The sequence below is a fragment of the Chaetodon trifascialis genome, chromosome 16, assembly GCF_039877785.1.
Source record: "Chaetodon trifascialis isolate fChaTrf1 chromosome 16, fChaTrf1.hap1, whole genome shotgun sequence".
NCBI classification, from domain to species: domain Eukaryota; kingdom Metazoa; phylum Chordata; class Actinopteri; order Chaetodontiformes; family Chaetodontidae; genus Chaetodon; species Chaetodon trifascialis.
This window is the reverse complement of record NC_092071.1, coordinates 13,694,292-13,719,694: the sequence shown is the minus strand read 5'-3', so window position 1 is coordinate 13,719,694 and position 25,403 is coordinate 13,694,292. Positions and strand designations below refer to the sequence as shown.

Here is a 25,403-nt window from a genome sequence, read left to right as displayed (position 1 = left end):
CCTTAGACCAGAACAAAAATCAATAATTGCCTTAGACAGGTCACTAAAACACACACACAACTGGTTGGTAAGGTTTTGTGGGGGCAGAAATACCACTGATGTTCACAATAAAAGCTTGTATTGGACAGAATATGTGTCGCAAAGGGGGCCACAAAATGATTACAGCTTGGTGGCTAAACATAATTATGATCTAGTGCACTAAAGTAAAACACACATTTCTGTTCTATTTGCATTTGTGGATGCTTTATTGCACAATAATTCTGCTTTGCAGGCTGTGTATAAAAATGCAACCGCCCAGTGGAAAAGGTCTCATACGAAACAAAAACCGAGTAGTCTACAACCATTCTCATGTTCAAAATGCTGCCTTAACTTAGCACGTTAGCCTGTTAACATTTGCTGATTAATTCTAAAGAAAAAGGTCAAAAAGTGTTGGACAAATTCAATTTTGGCATCTGGAGGGGACAAAAGTGAAGGGTTATCACAGTTAATCCTCCAGGCAACACGAATGTGTGTACTCAACTTCATGGCAATCCATCCAGTTCTCTCAAAATCCAAGAAGTCATCCTGCCAGTGGCACAAGAGCAAAAGTCGGTAAGATTCATCCTCTGAGAAACATCAATATCTGAACCAAATGTCATGAAATCCGGTCAATAGTTGTCAGGATTTTTCACTACAAACCAAAAATGCCAACGTCATGGTGGCACAGGAGAAAAAGTCTGAGCATTAGGCTTCACCCTCTGGGGACCATGAATGTCTGCACAAAATGCCAAAGCAATTCATCCATTACCTGCTGAGATATTTCAATCTGCAGCTGTGCACCGACCAACCAACTGACACACTGTCACACTGAAACAGACGTCCATGGAGTCAGACTGCTGGCATGCCTGAAAATGAAGTGACAGATGGCCAAACACTGACACTACCTCAGTTTTAAATGAAGAGAAGTCTCTTAGACTAAATCAACAAGGTCCAGTTATTTTCCTCTTTTGGACTGTATTAACAATTAGTCGAGAGAGAAAACATGTGAAATGTCACCTAAACTCAAACTAAAAAATCATTGTATATATTGTACCTGCATAGCATGTTCTTCATTAGTCAAACCATGTCCTCTGCCCTGCCAAATAGTAACACAGAGCCAATATTCACAGCTGAATCACAGTACAGGTATTGAAATGCAAAAGGCTGAGCAGGGAGGCTGAAGGTAAGATAAGATGACGACAAGACAGGAAATTATAACCACTCGACCGCTGTGCTAAGTAGCAGCAGCAAACCATCCACAGACATTTAACCTCTCAAATGTGTGTGAACTTTATTCTTCGGAGGAGAGTTTGAAACAATCAGCCTGCTGATGAGGACGTTGTTTGGATTTCAGTGCACTGTCTCTGCTATGTGACTGGCAGGCAGATGTGTTGCAGTGCTTTGTGGACATGCTTTTACTTCACAATTTGGCTTTGGCTTGGTTTGCTGGATTTCTTAATGTCTGTTTGTTATCACAGCTGTTTTTGTTTTTTGTTTTTACACATGTGCTCTATATTACTTGGGATGCATAGGGTAACATAAGCTTGTGGTAGTTATTCCAGCCCAGTATTTGTGTACATGGACACGTATATTCCATTTCTTCCATCACATTCAGCACAATTTTCAAATTAATAAGGATTTGATTGTTTAAAGGAAGTAGTTATTGTAATCCAAACCACAACCTTTTCCTAAACCTGACCTTTTGGAGCCTAAATCTAACTAAAGTGCATGCGTCACCCGAAATGTCTCTCAACAGATTTTATTTTGAAACTCTAGTGTTGCATAATTATTATTGCTAACTTGAAAGTGGACAAGGATGGACATAATGCAGGCATTAAAAAGATACCTCCAAATTAAATAGATTAATTTGTCTATGTAGGTGAATCCTATGGGTTAAATTTCATGACTGCTTCACAGACTGCGGTGAGACAGTGTTGGTTATCCAGCCACTGTAATTAAGACATCATGCTCATACTTTTGTGCTACAAAATACTGTCGAAATATTTCTACTTGGTACATACATTACCACTATTAAATTACAAGCACTGGTTGATGCTTAGCACTGAGGATTTTGAAATGTAGCTGTAAAAGCAGTCAGCCCTATCTACTCACTCAGGCTGAATTGTTTTGCAGGCAAAAACATTTCAGAACATACATTATTCATACGTCATCTCAAGATTGCTTTGATTTTATCTCTCTTGCGAGGAAGGCTTAGACCCATACCGGTTCACCTTAGCAGGCTTTCAGGGGTCTGTATGAGTGCGTCAGCTGTCACTGATAAGTCAGATATCCACAGCATATCCTGCACATCAGCATCCCTTTATTTCACAGACAGGACAGCGAACATAAAATCATCGCTTTAAAAAGATAATACGTATGAAATGTCTCTTATGTCTCTTACTGTCTTTTACCACATGAAGTCTCTTGGGGTTGTCTCAGGTCTGGTAGACGTCTGCAAGACTTTTCAGAGTCCAAACTAAACATAGAAAAACAACTTAAGTTATTAACCCAGAACAATCACCCAGACCTTATACAATTTCCTCCAACATGACCAGGTTAAAAGGTTTCCACTCTCCAGCTCCAGACCTTTATGCAGGCTGTGTTTACATCCTGAACTCTCTCCTATTTGCATTTTCATAGCAAAATTATTTAAAAAAAAATGTCTCTCTCCTTCCTTTTTTGTGTGTTTGAAATGTCTTATTTCTCATTTCATGCATTAGGTGAAGTCTTTTGTACTATATACAGCAAGTAACCTTTACTTGCTTCATGAATAAGTTAGAGTTTAAGCATACATTATAACAATAATAAATGTTAAGCAACATTAGAGATGGACTGCTTTGATATGAGATTTTTACTGCTCCTAAAATTTTACCAATACAGATTTCACATTTTATATCCCCACTCCGCCAGTTGTGTAATTTCAACTAAAAATCCAAAGCATAAATGGAATTAATGTTTTAACTGCTGCCGTTCAGCATCCCCTTGTCGCCTCTTCTTGACATTACTGTAACAGGGCAGACCCGGCGGTATTTAGCACTTCAGGTTTCTTCTCTGTAACTCAAATAGTCTCAAACTCCAAATAGCAGAATTCACAATACAGTTACAGTTTCACTTAAGCACCTGCTGCTGGACTGATGGCAGCAGAGATGTAATTCAGTTCATTTTTATGCTTTTGGCCAATGTTCTGCAGTTTCCAATAAAATAGATGTGATTTTGTTGAACTTCAAATGAAATATAAACTTGACATAAACGTAAAAACTTCCCCAGAGCCGTGAAAGTTTGCCTGGATAAAATTCTGAATTAGACAAGCTGAATGTGAGCAGGCTGCTGCTGCTGCTGCTGCTGCTGTGGGGAGTAACGTGTGGGCTTGTTGTGTTACGTGATGAAACAAAGATGGCAACTAGATGAGTAAGTGTGAAACAGGTTGAAATATCAATTCACTATTCAATGGGGCTGAGGGCGTTTTTTCGACAAATAATGCATTTGTCGCTAAAAACCTGGAGGTGTTTGGTGTTTAGACAACGCCCCGGCAGCTGTTGGGTGCCTTGCTCAAGGACACTCGGGCAGCATGAATGGGGGGCAGGGTGGGGCTGATGACGGGTCTCGAACCTGTGTCTCCTCTCTCAAATATCACTTCCATCCTATGTTGAGAGCCTCTTTTTAACATGATGCTGGGGGTGGCAAATAAATACACCTGACTGACAACCGCAGGTTGTGATTCTGTGGTTAAACGCCGTTTAATCCTCCATCGCAATGCTGCTGTTAGTTTGATGGGGAGCAGGATTGGTCAACAGCAGCTGACCGCGCCCTCAACCCATATAAGCTACCTACCAAACTATTACCATCAAGTGTCGGGGGAATGACGGCTCTGCTGCTGCTGCCGCCGCCGCTGCTGCTGCTGCTCTCGGTGCGGCGGAGGAGAGAAAGCATCTTTGTCTGTACGGAGAAGCTCCGGGCTTCCCTGCCTGCCTCCCTCCATCTACACAGCTACATCTAAAGATAAGAAGATCCTTTCTGAAGACAGAGGTCGCGTATTCATCTGCCGCATTCATCTCTGCTCAATTTAGGATTTTTCTTTTTTTTTTTTCTTCTTCTTCTTTTTTTTCAGCCCCCTCCTCCTCCTCCTCCTTTGTGCTTGTGTTTGCCTGGCTGGAATAATCAAACCCCCCTCGCCGTATCCATGTGTCGGATCGCTGGATGATGCACAGGTAAATGACACCGCACACCTCCTACACAGAAACGACCCCTTTGCGCGGCGGTAATTAGCTTTAAAGCGTGCTGCGGTACAAGGCGACAAGATAAGCCGTGGCCGTATCAGCGTCTGTGTGTTTTTTCAATGTCAGCGGTCCAGAATTGTTTGTATTCCAATTCGGGGATGTTGGGCTGCCGCTCACAAATTATTGACACTTCTCCTGAGGTGCCTTTTGAAGGTTTTCACTCAGTGTCGCCGGGGATAATCAGATTTGAGACCAACCATCTTTGTTATCGGTGTTTACAGTCAGTTGAGGTGGGTGGAGGAGAGGTATGGTTTCCAAATTCAACACGGTTGCGGATGAGGTCGCTTAATTGCGTGCCGGAAGACATGTCCTGTGGTTGGGCTACAGCACATGCAGTGGTGGCTTTTTTTTCCCATTCTGTGAATAAAAAAGGCTGCTGCAGAAATATGGAAACGAGCCACATAACCTATTGTTTGAGTTCGCCTGATGTCGCCTTGGTGTACATATATATATATATAAATATAAAAGTGAAGTTAAGGTGCTCTTTGAGTCATGCAGCATGCATGGGCCCTTGTCTCTGGAATGCTTGAGGTAGCCTATTTATTATTGAGAGGCATTTCATGTTCTGTGGCAAAGGATTGGCCAGTTTAAAGATAGGAAGGAGACAGAGAGGGAAACAGGAGTTGTTTCCAGTGGCTGCCACATCATCTGCAACAAAGGAAGCCTCACCGTCACCTCGGAATATTCTCCTTTAAAATCAGGGGGGGGGGAAAGTTGTGAGCTGGAAGGAAAAGGTTTCTTACCTGAGCAGTGAGATAATGTGTCTTAAAACCAGCACCAGTATCCACACCCCCATAGGAAGCTGCTGCCTACGGATACAGCAGATTATGTGGCACCAGTTCAGCAGGGTTGACCACTGAGGAGGTGGTTCTGGTTCAAATTAAAGCTTCCAAGAAAAGCTAAATGAGCAGAGAGGGACAGTTTGCCTGATAATTGTCTCTTGTTTTTGGATTTTATGGCATTATGAATGTTATGTGTTTACACAGGGATGTGTTTGTTTTATTTTGTTCCTTGACTGTTCTGACTCTTGAAATGGCAGTGGTTCAACAAGCTCACAATCAGATTATTTTAGCAAAAAGAAAAAGAGGAGGTGGTGACCAAGATTCTGAGCGACACCCCCCTGCACATCTCACATACATGCCGCTGCCCTTCCTGCTCCTCCTGTAAGCCTATTTGCTTTGCAAATTCTACTCCAACAGTAACACAAGACATTTTGTTCCTGAGTTCTCTGAGTGGGGGAAACTGGAATCCATGTATTCACAGAGCAGGCGACAGCACTGCTGGCTCAGATTTCCTGTTCACCTGCATTAGGCGGCCACCTCTGCTTGGCTTCTGTTGCATGCTATCTTTTAGCACCTCACTTGTGGACAGCAGCACAAGTATTGCATCTCAGATCCTTTGCACGTTCCCTCATTACCACATGCTGCTTGGCTGTACTCTTAAATCCCTGCCGGTTGAGCAGACAGACTCATTTCAATGCTATTGGATTCTTTAGCCGGCCACTTGGCTTCCGAAATGAGAGCCACATTGACAACAAGGAAGTCATGGCTCGCAATGCTGGAGACATGAACAGTGAACTTATGCAACGCTGAGGATGACTTCTTGTGCATATCGTGTTGTTATGGTAATATTCTTAGGCAGGGTGTGTCATAGTCTTTTCTTTGTGTTTTCTTTTTTTGTTATACTGCATTTTATTTTCCCTGGGTCATGCTTCATTTCTATTTGCAGCTCAGTGCAATTCACATGTTTATTTTTATTTCTCATCAGCTATATTTTGACACAGGACACGCCATTGCCAAGATTTTACTCACCACTCAGTGTTTTTGGTGCCTTCAGTGCCATCTTTACCACACTTGTGTTGCTATGGTCTGACTCACAAGACATCTGTCTCCATCGCTGCTTCCAATGAGGTTTAAGGGCTTGGGTTGAGTTAGCATTAAAAAAAAAAAAAAAAGAATGGTGTCACTGCTGCTGTTACAACAAACATAACACTGCAAGTGATAATATTGGAAATAACATTACAAATGATTTTATAGCTCTTAAAATTAAGCTGCATGTTATTTCACATTCAGGCCTAATAATTGAAATTCTTTAAGCCATTATCTCTTAAAGCTGCACTTTTACATTAGCGTGGCAGCTGCTGAGTATGAAAAGGAAATAATATTTGGAATTAAGATATCCCGCACAAAGCACCAGCCAATATGCAAAGCGAGATGGATGATTGGATGACATGAAGGAGGGGACTGCTTGAAATAACAACAGGCCAGAGTTGACATGGTGTGTGTTTGTGTGTGTGTGTGTGTGTTTGTGTGTCACAGCTCAATAGCTTCAGCATGCGTACTTGGGAAGTGGAAGGTTACAGATATTGTGTGGCATTGCGAATCGTGTCGCTTCCTCTCTATCATACCCCATCAAGGTCATATCCACAGACTGAAAGTGGTGGCCCTGGCCTTTTCCACTCCTGGCTCTGGCAGAGGAATGGGGCCCGCGGACCACTGCTGCTTCTAATCAGGGCTGACGCGTGACTCAGTTGCATGCCAGCTGCACAGCCAAACAGGGATTATGTCCCTGGATGGTGAAGACAAAAAAAAAAAAAAAAAAAAGGTCATTGTTGAGATCTTTGTCTCTCTACACCTTCGGCCATTATTTGTGCGTTATTTCTAATGAAATACTTGGATAACTGAAATCCTGCGTACAAGGCATATAGCTGGGAGCCGTATAGTCAGCGTTGTGACACCAGCAGCCCACTGTTGGTTAAGTTACTATCTGGGTCATTGTGCCACTTGGTTTTAATAGTAGCTATAAGGTTGTAAAGAAGTATCAAAGTTAAGAACATTTATAAAGTAAAATCTGCATGAACAGTGGCAATTGATTTGGAAGGCTTGATTGATATTGTAATATATCTGTGAAATAATAGGCAGTGAAATTGCCAGTTATTTTCTCCACAGGTGGTGCAGTAGGTGGAAGGGAAGGTGGTTATAATTTTCTGTAAGCAGAAAGACTCTCAGGATTCGAGCGAAGGTACATTGAATCCTGTCACACCGACAAAAAAAGTTTTTTTCTTTTTTTTAAAGCTCAGCTGTGATTCATTAAATATGTGCATAACAAAAATGTACCAAATCAAATTGCAGTTTCAGACAAAGCAGCAATTACGAAAAACGACGAAAGTTATGAAGGCTATTGTGTATGCCTTTCATTGACAGATTGGTGCTCCAATTGAAATATGTATCTCAGTTGGCCACGACGGTCCAGTAGAACGTAGGGAAACTAAAACCTGTGATAATATCACTAGGCTCACATTTGAAATTTGAGTCAGTATTTGCATTTTCTGCTGCTTAACTGACAGTATTACTATAGATAAAAGCTCCACTGGGTGCAGCAGAAACAAGTATTTTGTCCCACCATGTCGTGCAGACACAGCTTTTATAACTGATGGCCTCCTATGGTGTTCAATTAGCCTCTGGTCTTTGTGAACAAGCAATTGTAGACCAGTAATAACGAAGAAAAATGAAGTAATGTAAGTGTTCATAATCACACAGTTTAGTATTGCACAGTTCTGTTGTAATTCGACCAAAATAGCATACAGAATAATGAGTTCTTAGAGTGCAGATAAAAGCCCCTGAAGGTGATATTTATAATAAGCATTCACTATTAAACTCAAGATACGTGACCCAGCAGTTAAAGAAAGCAGGTTTGTCTTCCTGTTCCACTCAGGTATCTTTTGCACACTCAGAAGTGTTGCATTACATTGCAAATGTAGGTATTTCAGCTCATCCATTGTTGTTACTGTGTGACAGCATGAGAAGGGGAAGCTGAAACTGCACTGTTAACCAGAAAGTGCCCAGGCAGCATAATCAGTGCCCTCAGAGATATAAAACACAATATCACCCTGTCAGGATATACATTATGCAGCTACAGTGCTCAGAGGACGGCAACGCAACGTGGCCCAAATCTACTACACAGCGCTGATAGGGAAAATTTAGAGGTGGTGAAGAATAACAACAACGCTGTGTGCTCTAGTTGCTATATCATTTTCATTCTGCATTTTAACTTCAATAATGGGTGATGTGATACAGGACGAGATACTGTCTGGGACTTTATTAGTCACACACTGACATCATGATATACTTTATGTGCGTTTTCCTCATCCCAAAGGCTAAATTACACTTAAGTGGCCTAAATTAAGGAGCTTAATTGACTGTGAAGGAACCGGGCTTTCCTAAAATATCATCACATTACTGTATATTGAAATACTGCACAACAATATTAAGGTATTTAATCAAGAATGCTGTGGTATTTGGGTTTGTCAGGTTTCGTATTTGCTGTGGCCGTCCTTAAAATGCCAATAAAGCTTTAGTAATGAATGTCAACGAAACAATAAATCACAAGTCGAACAACAGGCGGGATCAATCCCGCACTATATCCATGATAGCGCCACAGTCAGCTCCCGCACATCAGTGTCATCTTTAAAGAAGCGTGCGCATGAGCCAATTTCTTCTGCTAAAACTGTGGTGACACGAGGAAGGTCAAACATTCGCTTTGACTGACTGTCAGTCTGATAATACAGTTTATCTACATCACCTCAGCCGCGAACTTTGAAATTAAAAAGAAAAAAAAAAAAAAACAGACTCCAGTTTGGCCAGTTGAAACGTTTTGATTGAACTTGCATCAGATCTGTTGTCAGAGACTTCTGACGGAGCTGCTGAGGTCTTACACTATCTTAGTTGCAGATCGCTCTATGAATCTTTCTTTTTCATTCCTGACATTACTCTCACCGCTGTGGGCATTTATCTTTTTGCGAGGTAATATCCACAGGACTCTCACATGGGAGGCATGGGAGAGTTTGCGATGAAAGGTAGCTTGTGTGTTGGGGTGAAATAAGAACGGAAAACCTGGTGATCCATTGTAAATTGCATTATACTCTAAGAGTTGAGGTTAAAGGAGCACAGGCCTGTGAGCTTTCTTTTCTCCTTCCTTATCATGTCACATTAAGGCGGATGGCAGATTTACGTGGATGCAATTGATCAGTGAGTGGCATATCGGGCTGGGCGTGAATCAAGAGATTTTTAGCAGCTGCCTGGCTGTCCATCCATCACGGTGATCTCTGCTGTGCTCAAACCAGGCCTGTCACACTTAGATGGCCAACTGACTGCAGCATGGGGGATGGTGTGGTAAACACTGGGACAGTCATTTATTTCAATTCACAATGTATCTGCAGGCGTCTCTCATGGGGAACAGATTCATGCTAATTCGTTATAGTATGCATCGGAAATCTCATCTAATACCGCGTTGCAAAATCAATCTCATCCTTGCCCGAGGCTGCGCCATCTATAAAGGCATTTGTCTCGTGTGTCCTACCTGTGTGAGGAGGCTCCATGCCGTATCAATGTCAGCATTCATTGGGTCTTAGTGGAGCTCTCTGATCCTGGCCAAGAAGCTGTTACCCAAGATTAACCCGGGCTGTTCTGTTGCATAGCTGCTGAAGAGGAGGTGTGTGTGTGTGTGTCTGCATGTGTGTGTATGTATGAAAACAAGAGAATCAGAGAGTAGGATGCTTGCCTGCTCCCACTCTTCATTTTGTCTGGTGGCATTCTCCTCAGGATGAGATGTGACAGCACTGGATGATCTAATAATGGATGTCATAGCATAGCTGCTTATTAGCTGAGATTTCAAGGGCAAACATTTCCATCATTAGTAGTATACTGTATAAATGGGCAAGCTCTATGAGCAAGCGCAGTTCTGAATGATGGCTCCTGGTAATGTCACTTAAGCACAGGAGGGACTTGTTGTCTCATTAAATTTTTTTGTGCGTATATTTTAGGAAATGTCTTTATGAGGACCTAATTTATAGAACACGCATTGATACGTGGTGTTCTAGTCGAGGACAGCAACTGAAGAGTTCTTTGAGAGTTGAGGGGGAAGGAAGGAACTGTCATTTATGGTAAAAATCATTTTGGTTGCTTTCATGATGGTTATGTTGTAGAGTATTTGCATATTCAGAGTCCCAAGGAATCTGAAAGATGTGCAAATTTATGAAGTTTCACAGTTACAGAAGGGCTCCATTGATCTTTGATGTCTATACTGTAATGTTAACTCCCAGACAGTGTGTTTTCTCTTTTTGGCCTTTGGATCAGTGTATGTTTTGACAGTTTGAATTAAATATATATATGTATGTAAACACAAAGACATCTTTACCATACAATTTGTGTCTATGCATGTGCACATGTGTGAAGTTTTTTTAGAGTGAGGAGATTTTTGGAAAGTGGAGACATTTTTGGCCGTTCCTCACAACATCGAATGCATGTTTGAAGGTCAAGACTTTGTTTTAAGGGTTAGAAAATGGTCAGGTTAGAATTAGGTTTAGGTTAAGGCAAGGGTAAGGGTTGGGGTAAGCATTTAGTTGTGTTGGTTAAGGTGGTTAAGGGGCTAGGGAATGCATTATGTCAATAAATATTGTCAGCATAAATATTTTAAGTAATTTTTTAAGCAAAAAGTGTCAAAAAAAATGTTTGATTAGATTTTGGACAGTTGATCAGGAGAAACAAGAGATTTCCTGAAGTTACCAGTTTTAGGATATATATGGACAGGAATTTCCCACTGTTTTCTTTCTTTTATACACCAAACTATTAATCGTTGAATCAAGAAAATAATTGGCAGACTCATCAATAAGGAAGATAACTGGTATTTGGAGCCCCTAATTCCAGTAGACTGATCAGTTTCTATGGAATTTGGTCCAGACATTTGAGGTCCCTTGAGGATAAACCGTTCTGACTCTGTTAACAACATGGCCTTTCTTCTGGTTCCTCCCTCAGGACAAACTTAAATGTTTTGACCCCACTAGTAGTAATCTAAAAATAGAAAAGTTGTTCATCCATCTAATAGTTTGGTTCTTGGTGTGTGTTGAGTATTAAAGCCTCATGTGGTTGCTGGAGTGGCTCTAGACTTTCAGTATGTACTATAAAAGAACACGATGCATGCTTGTAAGTGATCAGCAAACCTTTTCTGTTGTCCCGGATTGTATTTCATGTCTCGCCAGTACCTGAAGCAACACCCACAAGCGCAGCCCCATTTTTTATTTTTTTAAACACAGGGCTGATTTTGGTCTGAACACCCACTTAGTCGGGAAGCATTTTGCTAAAATGTGAGACATTCACTCTATCATCAGAATATCAAATGCATTTATGAGGCTAAAAGATTTTCCCACTCATTCCTACTTTGGCTTACCTGTGTGAGATTGACGGCGTCTGACTAAATGGCGCTCCACGCCATCGTCTGCTCGTCCACACACATCACTCATGTCATTATGTGCTGGAGTAGAGTGGGTGGCAAGCGGACAATGTCAGTCTTCAAAAAAAAACGTAGCCACAATAAACTGTTCTTTACAGTGACGATCATATTCAGTATGTAATCCCTTTTTTCCCAAACACTGAAGTATGAGTGAATAGATTTAATGTTGACAGTAGATACGCCCGGGCTAAGTTCTGTCTAATGATGTTTGGGAGCCTTCGTGCCTCAGCTGAGGGCCAGATAGCCACAGACCGACCTTCACCTCTGAGTGAGATAAGGGTGGTGCTCTGATCCTGCTGGATCAGATGGAAACGGTAATTATAGCAGGTTAAATTTGCAGCGTGCAAACGCATAAGCGGATACAGCCTGCTGTCTTGTCATTTTTTGCTGTGGGAACCCAACCAAATTCCATCTCTGAGGAAAGCATTTCAAATTGTATTATAGTTATAGCTATGTAGCAAGCAGATGTGCATGCATTTTATCCCTTACTACGCCTACAGTACATTTACATTCATTTAATGAGGGTACTGTGCTCAGTACCATGTTTATGCTTGTAGCTAGTGTTATGTAGTTAGCTAATTACCTGGCTTGCTGGTTTGTGAAAATGTCAGCTGTTACAATGCCCTGTGTCACTGAGAAAATAGTAAATCCAGTTCAGTCAACATGCACTCACTGTATGGCCTACATACTGTTCCAGCAAGTAGATATATACTTTAAATTGGTTGTTCTGCCTTACTGGGGTTCAAGCCACCACACCATATCAGCTCATATTTATCACAGTTAAATCTACAGGTGCAGTAAAAGCACTATTTTTCTCTGTATGCTTGTATCTATAACAGCTCTCCCAGAAAGACAAATTGGCAGTTTGTGAAGAAAAATAATGGGCACAAACACACCAACAGCATGACCATGACCGCAAATGTTGCAAAAACGGTTGAGATGATTGTCATTGTTGAATATCTACAATTAAAATCCATATTTTCAAAAGGCTACTTTCATCTCACTGATAAAAACAATTTGTGCAGCACGCTGTGCGACGAGAGTGCAGGTAGAAACCTCTCATTTTCAGCACTACAGATATCGGAGGGGTTATACATCTCTGTGTAAATTATGCAACACATAAATCATCAGGATAACAGTTGATGCAGAGATATGAGTTAACGGTCAAGAAGAGGATCAAGTGGATGATGAAGATGATGATAATGATGGCTGTGCTGATGATGAAGACTATATGGCTGATGGCAGTGTTGATGATATTGCTGATGCTGATGTTGATGAGGGCGATGATTATATCTCTGAAGCTTGCAGCTGAAGTCAAAAGCATTCCACAAATGTGAAAACATCTGTGGAAATAATATGCAGAGGAAACAACTAAAAGCAAATATTTACAGTTGGCTGTGGTTTGAAACTCTTCATTACCGGTGCTGATAGTTTAGTTTGATACAGATTTTTAGAAAATATCTTTAAGTTAATAATAAACATGTTTTTTTGACAAAAAACATCTTTATTTGACAAAACAGGCCAAATCTCAATGCAGAAATATTAAAGGAAAAAATAGACTTCTTGGAAATTATACTTATTTGCTGTCTTGGCTACAGTTGGATGAGATGATTGACACCAGTGTCATGTCTGTCCAATAAAAATGAATCTACTGCCGGCAGCAAGCTAACTTAGCTTAGCAACTTAGCACACAGTGCCAACAATCTGGCACTGAGTGAGTAGAGGTCAGTTGCTTTGTATTGAACTGATTGGTGATGAGTCCCAGGTGTGTGTCAGGTGACTGAAGAGGTGGGCGTGGTTTAACTGTGAAAAGTGCTGGCTGAACAGGTGAGCAGATGAGAGGGAGAGTGGCAGCAGGTAAGAGCTGATGAGTGTGACATGAAACTGGATCTGAATCATTTCTATTTGAATTTGGTTTGCTCAACTTGAATAACTGCTTTTACAAAACTGAATCTGATGAGCATCATTTGAAATTTCGTTTATTAGTTTGGAAATGAATTCCAGTTCATTTGAAACTGAATGAAATATTATGAATTATTTGACTAATTTGCTCTCAAACTGTATTTGATCCTCACTGAAAATTCAGCTCTTTATATAAGTTCTCACAATTCAAATTCAGTTTGTGCAATTCAATTTTCAGCTCACTGAGACACACATCCACTCGTCGAGGAAGAGCAATCAAGCACAGATTCACAGGACTCTTTTTCTTCTACCTTTATTCAAGTCTTTCCATTTGAAAGCACGGCTCATTTCACGTTCAGATTTTGTAACACTTTCCCTCAAAACTTCGCCCTCAGTCTCAAGCAGCCCCTGCTTGCACTTAACTTCTTAGAGCATCCCTTACGGGTGGTTACTCGTTAACCAAATTCATCCACTCCCACCCTCTACAATCAAAAGTAAAGTGAAGGTGCCCGCAACAAGGCAGGGACCATTTCAGGTGACACATAATCTTAACACAGGCAGCAGTACAAGAGCTTTCCTTCATAAAATACGCTCTAAAATTAGCTGTACATCAATACAATAGATTAACAATGACAACAACCAGCTCCAAAAGTCATACTGTAATATCAACACCACTTAAGAGTAACACTCAAAATGAATGCCTACGAAGTCCCATTCTTAGCAAAAAAATAAATAAATAATACATGTCATCTATAAGTAATTAAAGCTTCACACTAGCCACTATAGATGAGTGCATGCCCATCATAAAACATTGAGTTATTTACAATGAAACAACCTCCAAAAAAAGACGGAGGAAAAAGAAGAAGCAATGAAATGTAAGATTCATAAAGCCGAGAGAAGAAGAGAGGCTTGTTTGCAACATGACATAGATTTGAAGTCGGGACTCTGTCATGCACTGTGGAAAATATGGATCTCACCGCTAGCACTGAGGGCCTTGAACTGCGAGGCAGATGCCCACAGGAATCCTGAAACAACATCGGTATGTTCCAATTACAGCTTCCACCAAATAATCATACTTTCCGAACATGTCAGGTGCAAAGGGGGTAGTGTTCAGTAGTGAATCAACAGACGGTACGTGACAAAAGTCAAGGTGACACGTGAAGAGGAGGAGCATCACCTTAGTGTTTCATGGCTTCATGCACACACTGCTGAGAGGAAAACTGCATCTGGTAATTGGATACCAAATTAAAAGCTGGCACGATTTACACTTGTGCGACACATAATACATGGGAAATGAGCTGCCCTTCAGCATGTTACAGTCAAATACTTGTTTAAGTAAATAAGCTTATTAACTTTCTTGTTGATAGTCAGACAAGAAGAATAAATTATTAATACCACTGTCTGTATGAAATATGAAGCTGCAGCCAGGAGACAGTTAGCTTAGCTTAGCATAAAGATAGAAAGCCCGGTTAAACAGCAAGCGTAGCTCTGTCCTAAAACAAGGATGTTCTCGAATGAACTTCTCAACCACAAACTGAAAAAATGCAAAAAAAAAAAAAAAAAATCTTTAACGTAACATTTAATTTCTTTAACAATTTCATATTACATTTAGTTGCACTTCCTTGCCATGCTCTTCTTCTTCAACCGTAAACTCTGGCCATTTATCACACAAATACATGCAGACAGGCCTGTTACTGTTAAGAGATATGGACTGCTGTACAGAACGTCTACATGTAAATGTGAGAGAAAGGAATAGAAAAGAAATGGGTCAACAAACAACTGCCTTGTCAAATTACAGCTTGGCACAAATCACAAATAACCTGCACTGACTGTTGTAAACAAATACCACAAACTACTTTAAACTGACCTTTGAAAGGAAATAGACCTGCTCTTCACCATCACGTTAAGGGTGATTCAAGTCAGACACGGTAATGTTTTACCAACGCATGAGGCATTTGCACTGGTTTTAACTGGAGAGCTGTAATAAATCCCATAATATTAAATAAATTAGAGTGAAGGTGATTAAAGATATCTCAAAATAATAGTAGCTGTATTCTTAGCCATGCTAGCAGCTTGACCGGTTGGTCGGTCTGGACTGAAATATCTCAACAATTATTGGTTAACATGAAAGTTTATACAGACTTTCATCCCCTGACCATTAACCTCAGATCTACTTTGTGTTTAGTGTCTGTAGCAATGTTATCATGCTAACACGCTAAACTGAGATGATGAACATAGGAAACATTATACCTGCAGAACATCAGCATATTAGCAGTGCCACTGTCAGCCTCTTAGCATGCTGACGTTAGCATTTAGCACCCACTGTTATAGACTCTTGTTTGTCCATGTCAAAGGACTAGTTGATTCCAAAATGAGAATAATTACGGGGGTTATTTAATGACAGATTATGTAGCTTATTAAGTATTTATTCTTCTAATTTGTGAGCAGGTCATAAAAACTGTGATGGCTACACTTACAGCATGTTTCTGGCGCAAGCTTTGTTATCTACAGTTTGATTCATGGCGGATGTCAATTCCTGACGATGGAGTAACAAATGAACTGTCCCTCATAGTCCTCACTTTCTCTCAGCACCTTTCCTCTTCTCCTTTTACCTCCTCTAAGTGAGGCTACCTCCCGCGAGGAGCAGAGTGCCACAGAGGGAGGTGAGAAAAGCAGGAGTAGTAAATCTGCTTCGAAATGCATCCTCTGAAGGTGCTTTCGCATTCAGCAATATTAAGATCTATTTTTCAGCTTGTATAAATATAAACACGGAGTCTGCATTATCATATCTAATTATGTTGTGAATACGATGAATGGTGAGCGGTCACAGTCCTTCGCCTACACACAGCAATGCATGGTGCACCCAGTAAACAGCATGTGATGAAAATGCAGAGATCACAGACAGAGGGACCCTATAGAAATACCAGGTGCAGTTGTAAGATTTATTATCCAAACTGCTTTTCTGGATTTAGATCATATTTTAAAACCAGGTGTAAAGGCGCTTTAGTTGCTTTACCTCAGTGCTGTTAACAGCTGAATTGTAGATGGAAAGTCTCAGCTTTCATACACATAGCAATACTGTACTTTAGAGCTTTATCTCTCTTTAAGCCAACTTTCAGTACAAACCTGTTGTATCAAGAAAACGTATGAAGAGGTTTGTCTAATGTGTTGCATAACAGTGGAATGCAGTTCATTACATTGCGTTTTATATACATACAAGCTGGGGATAGAGGGGAAAATAAGAGGTTGTATCTCTCACAGTTTAAGTCTTCAGATAGAATTAATTTAAAGAAAACTCCTCTTTGAGGCTGGTCAGGATTCACTAAGGAGTTGCTGGCATGGGGAACACAGACAGAAGTTATTCCAACCAAAAACCCAGCAACAACAGCTCACTGAGGCCGCTTTTATAGGCGCCTAGTAAACAGTGTAAGAAGCTTCAGCTGGGCCAGACTGAGGTAGCAGCTTGTTAGAGTGATCCCACACAGCTGAGCAGCCTTCTGTGGCTCTGTCCTGGGTGCTGCAGGGTGGAGGGCGGGTGCTGTCCTTGTAACTGTGCTGTAGGTCCCCAGGCAGTATCAGTGCCTGAGTGACAACCCCCTGCTGCCTTTCTTTTGCTTATATTTGCATGCAAAGCCTATTTATATACTCTGCTTTCAATGCTGCAGAATTCATGCTTAAACTTTTTTTAACTGACCAGAACCTCCTTGAGCTTGTATATTCAGAAAAGAGATTTTTAATTATACATGAATGACATTGTTGCATTGTTATATCGCTCATATATAATATTATAATTAGATTATATGATTATATGATCAGCAATTATTTTTTCAATTAGTTGATTAATCATTTCTCCATAAAATGGCTATCAACTGTCCAAAACCCAAAGATAGTTTAATATCATGTAAATTAATGGCTTGCTTCAAGAACAACCTACACAGCTAATTGATCGTACATCTTGTTGTTGCTGCTATGCTGTATTTGTAAAGTCGGCCAGATTCTGCTCTTTACAATCAGCGCTTTTGTTCAAATCAGTCTGATACTCCTTATTTTTAATTTAGCCAGGCTGCTAAATTCCTCTCATTTCTTTCACTAATAGACAAATTATCATAGAGTCATATGCAAACCCCTGCTGGTTGTGACTTGGTGTGATGACTGAATATGGTCGTGTAGGAGGAACAAGAAGGTGGTGAAGAGTGCAGTATCCAGGGAAGACAGATTGGGCTAATCCCCTGAGGCACGCAAACTGTGACCTGTCACTCAGATAGTTGATGACTCAGATCACATTTATGGCATCAAACTGCTTCACCCTTATCTATCTATCTATCTATCTATCTATCTATCTATCTATCTATCTATCTATCTATCTATCTATCTATCTATCTATCTATCTATCTATCTATCTGTCTATCTGTCTGTCTGTCTGTCTGTCTGTCTGTCTGTCTGTCTGTCTGTACTGTATTTATCCTCTTGGGGTTCAATACAAGAATTCAAATACAATTCAATATAATGAATTGTGTAAGTCACTTTGAGAGGTGTTTTGAAAGATTCTCGCTGTACTTCACCGCAATTTCTGCAAAGTCCCAACTATGCAAATCTTTAATAAAATTGACCAGTTTCCTTATGGAAGCCAAAATGCTGACTTGCTGTGGACTCCAGGTTTGGTGGAGCATTGAAAATCTCCTGGTCACTCTGTTTGCCTGCTGCGCACCAGTAGCTCTCAGTGTGCTAATGCAGGTTCCTCTGTGGTCCCCTCCCAAGATGAAAAAACAAGTGATTACAGAGTTGCTCGGCTACATTCATGATGACTATCATTAGGTCTATTACGTAGAATTATTCATGACTTTCTTTGTACTCCATGTTTGTCCATAGCAGAGGAAAACGTGGATGCGATTAAGGGAGCTGAGACACCCCTTGTGTACTGTCTCCTAGGGAACACGGATTAAATATGAAGAAGTAAATAAATATCGAACTGATCTGGAGGCAGGATGTTTTAACAACAGACATCTATTCTGAATTATTAGCAGGACTCTCACATGCCCTCACGCTTTGTCCTCTCTGACAAAAACATGCATGTATGTGTGTCTGTTATTTAAAGAGGCCAATTCCCAGTTTCACTCTGTAATGACTAAAACATGCAACTAGACAGATGCATCAATGATTCATAATGAGATGGCAAACAAAGCATTTTTTTTTTCATCAGCTCTACCATTAATGAAAGCATAAGCCAAAAAAAGTGAAAGTGCTGAAAAATAAAACTTGATTTAAATAATTAGATTTTTAAAAACCATTTGAGCTTGGAGACAGTGTTCCAAGGCAGCAACGCTTAAGTACGATGTCTTTAATCTCCAACGCAAAGTTTCCATTAAAGACGTCCCAGTGTATGTAGGTCAAGCCCATCTTTGTTCCACACCAAGCCAAATTAAATTACATTTTTAAATTGGTTAATTAAAAGTGTGTATCATTACAGCAGTCATTGTTTCAGTGTATGATTAATAGTAATGATTCTCACAGCTCTTTTCTCTTGATTTAACACACCATGAAGTTGAGAAGCATAGAACAGACATTTGTATGATTTGTCCAATATTATAAGAACACAAAGATAATACAGTGCAGACTGCTGAGAGTTTACTGCTAAAAAATGATCCAACAACATAATGTGACAGACCTGCTGTAAGCAGTATGTTTTCTTTTACAGTAACGTGGAATCCAATGACTGTGAATGACCGTGAAAGCTTGTGTTGTCAAACCCAGTAGAAATAATTGAGTGTCGCTGTCGCTCTCATCAACACTCCCTCTAAACCCAAAGACAATCTCAGACAGACATTTTACTGAGACCTAAACGTCGGCGTAGACAAGTCAATCAATTGAAAGCATTGCTCTTTTTTTGTTTGTTTGTTTTCAAAAATGATTGAGTTTCGTTCTGGTTTTGGGAAAACAATAGTAAGTGTAAAGGGCATGAATAAATTAAGGGGGAGATCAGACCTGGAATAGATGGCTATGCTGTTATTGAAAGTTTGCTTTAGGTATGGAAACAGCTCATGTAGTTGCTTGAGAGTTAATCAAGAATTGCATCGCAGCCTCATCAGAGAATAGAGGATATTTCTATAATATTCACTTTTAGGGGTGTTACTACACGGTCAAAGGCAATCTTATGTGCTCATAAAGGCAGTGCCCAAATGCTATAGATACTTCATTACCTCACCCTAGCAGCTAACATCCCAAAATATTGCCCTGTTTAGCTTCGAGCATCGCTCAAACTGTGAGGCTGAGGGGGTGACAGATTACAGAGGTGTGGTGAGAAGTCGTTACTTGCAGCACAGCCTTTACTCAATGCACAGACCCGTGACAGACCCATGCTTCTAGTAGACTGGGTGTGCATATTGAGTGTGGTTTTCCTTGCATTTGCTCCTATAGACCTATTGGAATTGCTTTCATAGTCTTGCAGGCTCCATTTAGAGAATGACTCACCTCCACTGGTCCTCTAATAGGTAAATTGATGGGTAAAAAGAATAGAGTTAAACAGCTGGGCAACAATGACCATGTGGTACATCGGGTACAAACGCTGCACTCTTCTACAGTGTAAGCTTAGAACCTGCTTTGGTAAGGAGGATGAGGGACCTGCAGATAAGACGGATGATTTCAGAATGCTACCAGTTCATTGAAGCATTAAACAGAAGCCAATGCATGCAACAGAGGGATTCTGCAAACCAAGGCCTTGCGCTCTGCCTCCTATACAGATTCAAACATCATGCTGTAAAATGTCTCTGCAGCAAAACTTAAATCCACCTAAATCAAACATACCCAGACATTTTAAACAGTGTTTGAACATAAAATGCATGCAGTAATTGCCAAAGCAAAACATTGTCACAGTGATCCTGTTAAACTGGGTTGTGACAAAAACAATTCTCACATAGCAAAGTGCATAAAATTAAACAGTCATGCACGTTCTATTATAACTGTTCATTATGTCAGTATTTGTCAGGTTTGTGAAGCACACTTTGGTTGCAGTTGGGTGACTTTGTCATTTTGCCGAACCTCCTGGTTTGCTCTTTCACCTGTTTATCCACTTGATTCTTTGGCATAATGCTTTAAAGTGACCACTGTGTTCACTGAGACGTCACAGAGTGTCACACTATGATCCCTGTTGTTCGGTGGCAGCCGTGAATGCAAGCAAAGCCTGGTAACTGCCATTCCCTGCAGCATAGAGTCTGTGTGATATCTGCACATGCATAGTCAGTAACTGTTGAACCTCCAGGCCCTCTGTCTGCCCCACTGTCCTTCCCCAGGGTACCAGGTTGACTCTTAATAGCAACAGCTTATTCATGCTGAATGTGCTCAGGAGCGTAATGCAGGTCCTGAACAGATACATGCTGAAGTTTTTAAGAGCATATACTGATTCAATGGTGAAAGTTGAATGGTTGAAATTGTTTTCAAGCCCTGAAGGAGCAATTGTTCCTTTTATCTATAGATGAGGGGTGGCTTTGGCCTAACCAACCTGCAATCGTCACCTGAAATGTTTCTCAGCAGGCTTTATTTTGAAAGTGTAACCAGAAGTTGCATATTTATTATTGCTAACTTGACCACCCAATGATTATTTTGCCTAGGCGATGCAAACACAGACAGGTTGGACGGGTGTGAATCAGTGGGTGTATTACACGCTTTGGCATGATACCGGGTTGGAACATCACACATTTCCACCCTGGTGCAATAAGCGACTATGTTTCTTAGGGAAACTTAAGAAGGCAGAAATCTCGCGCCAAGTTCTTGTCATCTTTTACAGACGAGCAATTGAAAGCATCCTGACACATTACAAATTGGCATGAGATGTGCATGGCCCAGCACAGGAGGGCTCTGCAGCAGGAGATTAAAACTACCCAGGGTATCAATGTGCAGAGCCCACGAGATGCTAAAACACAATAAGCATCCCAGCCACAGCCTGTTCACTATGCTGCCGCCTGGCAAGCGCTACAGAAGTATGTGCTGCTGGACCATCAGACTACAGAGCAGCTTCTTTCTTCAAGCCTTGAGACTCCTTAATTCATCCTCTGCACTCTGACAAATAATAATATTTTGTTTTGTTTTGTGTGTAGCATAACGAGATTACAGCTTGCGTTTTGTTGTAGAATGATATATAAGTGGATCTTCAACCATGGATATTTAATCCTTGTCCAAGTTGAAGTTCTGTATTCATCATATGCACAACGTTCACACTGAAGCAGTCGTTGGCAATGAAATTCTTGTTCCCAGGCTCCCTTCAACAATGCTCATACAATATGTATAAAAAGAGTCATGCAAGTAAATGAGAAATGAGAAGAAGAGAATCTAAGACATAAAATAGAAGTTAAAATACAGGAATAAAATGAAATCTAAAATAAAGTAGAATACTGTGGTAGACCACTGTAGAGGAGAGATAACATGAATAAGCTATAATGTAGACAGGTTCTGCAGTAATGTGGTGAATGTTTGGTGTTTTCCTGCTTCACTTGATTTTAGCTTTATTTTAAATTCTTTCTTGTTTGTTTTCTATATCGTTATTTAAGTAGTTTTTGACTTATTAAGAGTCTAATGTGTAGAGGCTGTTCTCCATCACATTGTGTGGTAGGGCTCAACTGGGCGGTGCACATGTCGCTAAAAAGACAAAAATAAATCAATATGACGGCCGTCCCTGGCGCCGCCTTCTCTACATTTCATGGCTACAAGGCTCAGTGTATTTAAACAATACCAAAGCGTTGAACTATAGTACAGTTATGTCATGTTAGATATATGTCCATGTGTGCAATTGTTTACTCATGATACAATCTGAATTCTGGCAGTGTGGGCCAAAAAATTGTTGTGTGAACTGCTGTATTTGTGCCAGTTTTTGTACCATAGCATAGCAAGCAGAACTAAAGCAATAAGTAAAATATATGGGGAAAAGTGGAAAATAAGCTACAGTAGCTTATTTTAGCTTCGCTTAGCTTAGCTTTTTTTTTTTTTTTATCCTACAGAGTTAAGACCAACAGACCTGCTTCAATTTGCCACAGACCCACACTGAAAAGAGATTAATTGCCCCCTCCTGTTGTCCCCCCCACCCGATTCTGACCGCGATTGGGCCTGTTAAAGAGCATGTTATTCAGTGAGAAAAGCCATTAACTGCAGAGGAGGCAGCACTACATTTTACATTAACAAGCCTAACTGTAAACACCTTACCGACAAGGTGATAAGTGTTAGTGTGTGATCAATAGTGGGTCCTATGTGGACAGAGGAGCAGCTGACCCCGGGGTCCACACACACCAAGGGCCCCAATTTGACCTCTCTTCCATATACTTAATTAGATTCTTATTACTAGTAGCTGTGTAATCAATTTAGTAGACTAAACAATCCTGTTAAAGCCAGAAAACATCAAAAAGGTTGTATACAACGCAGCTCTTTCCATTCCCTTATGTAGTGGCAGAGTTTGTAAAGCTACTGTCTTAGAATTTTAACTATTTTAAGTATTTATTTGGCATTTAAATGTGTTACTGTGATACGGATTTCCTTTAAAAAATTCTGAACATTATTAGAGTTTAAAAATACACTGAAAAAGATCCCACAACAAGACCTACTTACATTCAAAATGTGTGCTGAATCAGCTTTAAAGACTTCTTTTTTTTACAGGTGCAGAGAAATGATATTGCCTGACTAGCACCACAAAGCCCCACTGGGAAACAAGCCTGTACATGTTTCATATGCCCTGTGTGTGTTCGCCTAATAGTCCCTGAGATATTTTGAGAGCTGATGAAACTGATGTAACCAAAAAACAAACAAACAAACAGAAAAAAGGAGTGGGTGATGACTACTGGAAACATAGGGCATTTCAAACATGAAAACCAAGCAGATACAAAAGAGTAAAACGTTCAAACAAAGCACGAGTGTGCAGCAGTGATATGCAGTCAGTGTGGCCCTCGGCTTTTTCTTTTTATTCATAAATAAACTTTATTTATGTTAGCTTTTAAGTAAATCATTCACTTAACTGTATCAGTGGTGCAGGTGGCCGGTTATGCTCGGGCATGGATGCATTGTTTAGATATCCAGCTCGTACCAAATTTAGGTTTGCTGTCTCTGCTGTGCAGCTCTTGTGGTTACATTAACAGTATGTGCATATACTGTAGAATATTTCACAGTTTGGAGTGTGTCATATTTTGTCTCGAATTTGAATTTCAGCTCATTAAGACTGGAAATACGTTTGTCATTAAGGTTTCTTAACAATGCAATTCCAGTGAAATCATCTGTGAATGCCGTTGGCCATACTGTCCCAGTTGTTATGTGCTCTATAAGGAAGTATTCTTATTTTATTTATCATCATTACCCATTTGGATATATCTGCTCCCACATTATGGTGCATTTACGTGTCTTAAAATTACATCTCGGAGCTCAAGTTGCTCTTAATGAGTGTTAATGGGAGCCTCTGCAAAGCAGTTATCATGCAGTGAGGCTGTGAAGCTGAAAGCACCACATGCCTCCTTATCTTTTTATATAGAATAAATGCTAATGTGCTGTTTGTCTGAATCAAATAAGCTGAAGTCAAACTCATATAATCAGCTGTGACAAGTTCTGAGTATCACTCATCATACCTGACCCCGGCAAATTGCAATTCATCCTGTGAGGAGGGCGTCAGTTTCCATGACCTTCCACTGTATAGCTATTCCCATGATAAGCCCGTCTGTCACAAGGGTTTTTTCCCCCAGCCTGGAGCTTTCTGATACTTTGGGGAGAAACTTTGATTTATTTGCTGTGATGCACCCTTTCTTGCGACATCTACCTTTAGCGAATAAACCCAACTGTGGCAGTCCCTCATCAGCAGGAGACCCAATAGAGGCTGTAATTCCCTGCAGACTCAAACACATATTATATTTCTCTCTGTGACAGAGATGAAATTGGGCCAAACTTGCATGAAATGCCTCTGCTCCTACTTGAGAAATGACTATAAATGAGGAAGAACTCGGTTTAACATAACATAAAGATTATTTCTTGCTTTCAGACAAATTTGCTGTTTTTTGTGGCTTAATGCAAAACCCCAGAGGTTTAACTTGACACATTATATACAGTAGTTTTTGTTTATTGTACACTGATTAATACCTTGTATGTAAACTGCTCCAGTATCTGTATCCCCTTCTCTTTCTGAGGAGACAGGGTGACTTTGGTACATTTTGTGAATGTTAAGCGCATAAAACTCAACGTTCACTGTCTTCCCGGGTTTCATATTTTCAGTCTGATCAGATGTGTGATATATGCCATGCATTGTATAGAGATCTTAAGTGTTGTTCCACTGTCTTGCGCAGATTGGTTGTAAGAGATTCTAGCTCCTGATTTCATTTTTGATCGTTTATAATGGGATCACACAATGGCTTTACTCTTTTATGTGTTTTTAATAGGTTCTGGACAGCAGTGGAGTTCAGAGGCGTGAACTATGTCAGGCTGTGTCTACACAGACACTACTTGTCAGTCTAATATATTCATTGTTGCTTTTGTTCTCTTTAGGGAAGTGTTGTTAATAATGAAAGATAAATAAACACCACCCTCATCCTTTAAACACAGATTTTATCTCTTGTATGTGTAGTTTTCCCGGGCCTTATTCAACAGGATGACTGGTCACCAGTTGTACTTTATAGCCTTTCTGAGTGCTGATAATGAGTCAGGGCAGGTTCCCATTTAAGCCAAAGACTGGTGCATACAGTTGTTTGTGGCCTTAGGCCTATGAAGCGCTCCATCTTTTGTTATTACAAAGAATTGAATTTTATGTTTGTTTGTTTGTTTCTAACACAGACCCCTTCCTTTCCATCACTCCCAGCCTCTGGCCTGCATCCGTTGTTCAGCTGTAATGTCTTAGCTTGAGCCCAGGGAGCACAGAGGGCTTAAGGGGCTCAACATCACTGAAGTTAGTGAGACCATGGATTGTAA

At 40.4% G+C, this 25,403-nt stretch overlaps 1 protein-coding gene across 2 annotated transcripts in view; it reads left to right on the top strand.

Moving 5' to 3' along the window:
- The first annotated feature begins 3,864 nt into the window (after positions 1 to 3,864).
- The window catches only part of LOC139345105 (neurexin-2-like), a 111,463-nt gene continuing 89,924 nt past the window's right edge, over positions 3,865 to 25,403 (top strand). For both annotated transcript variants that reach the window (XM_070983591.1, XM_070983590.1), the window contains exon 1: positions 3,865 to 4,226. The gene's annotated coding sequence lies outside the window, so the exon portion shown is untranslated. The remainder of the gene's footprint in view (positions 4,227 to 25,403) is intronic.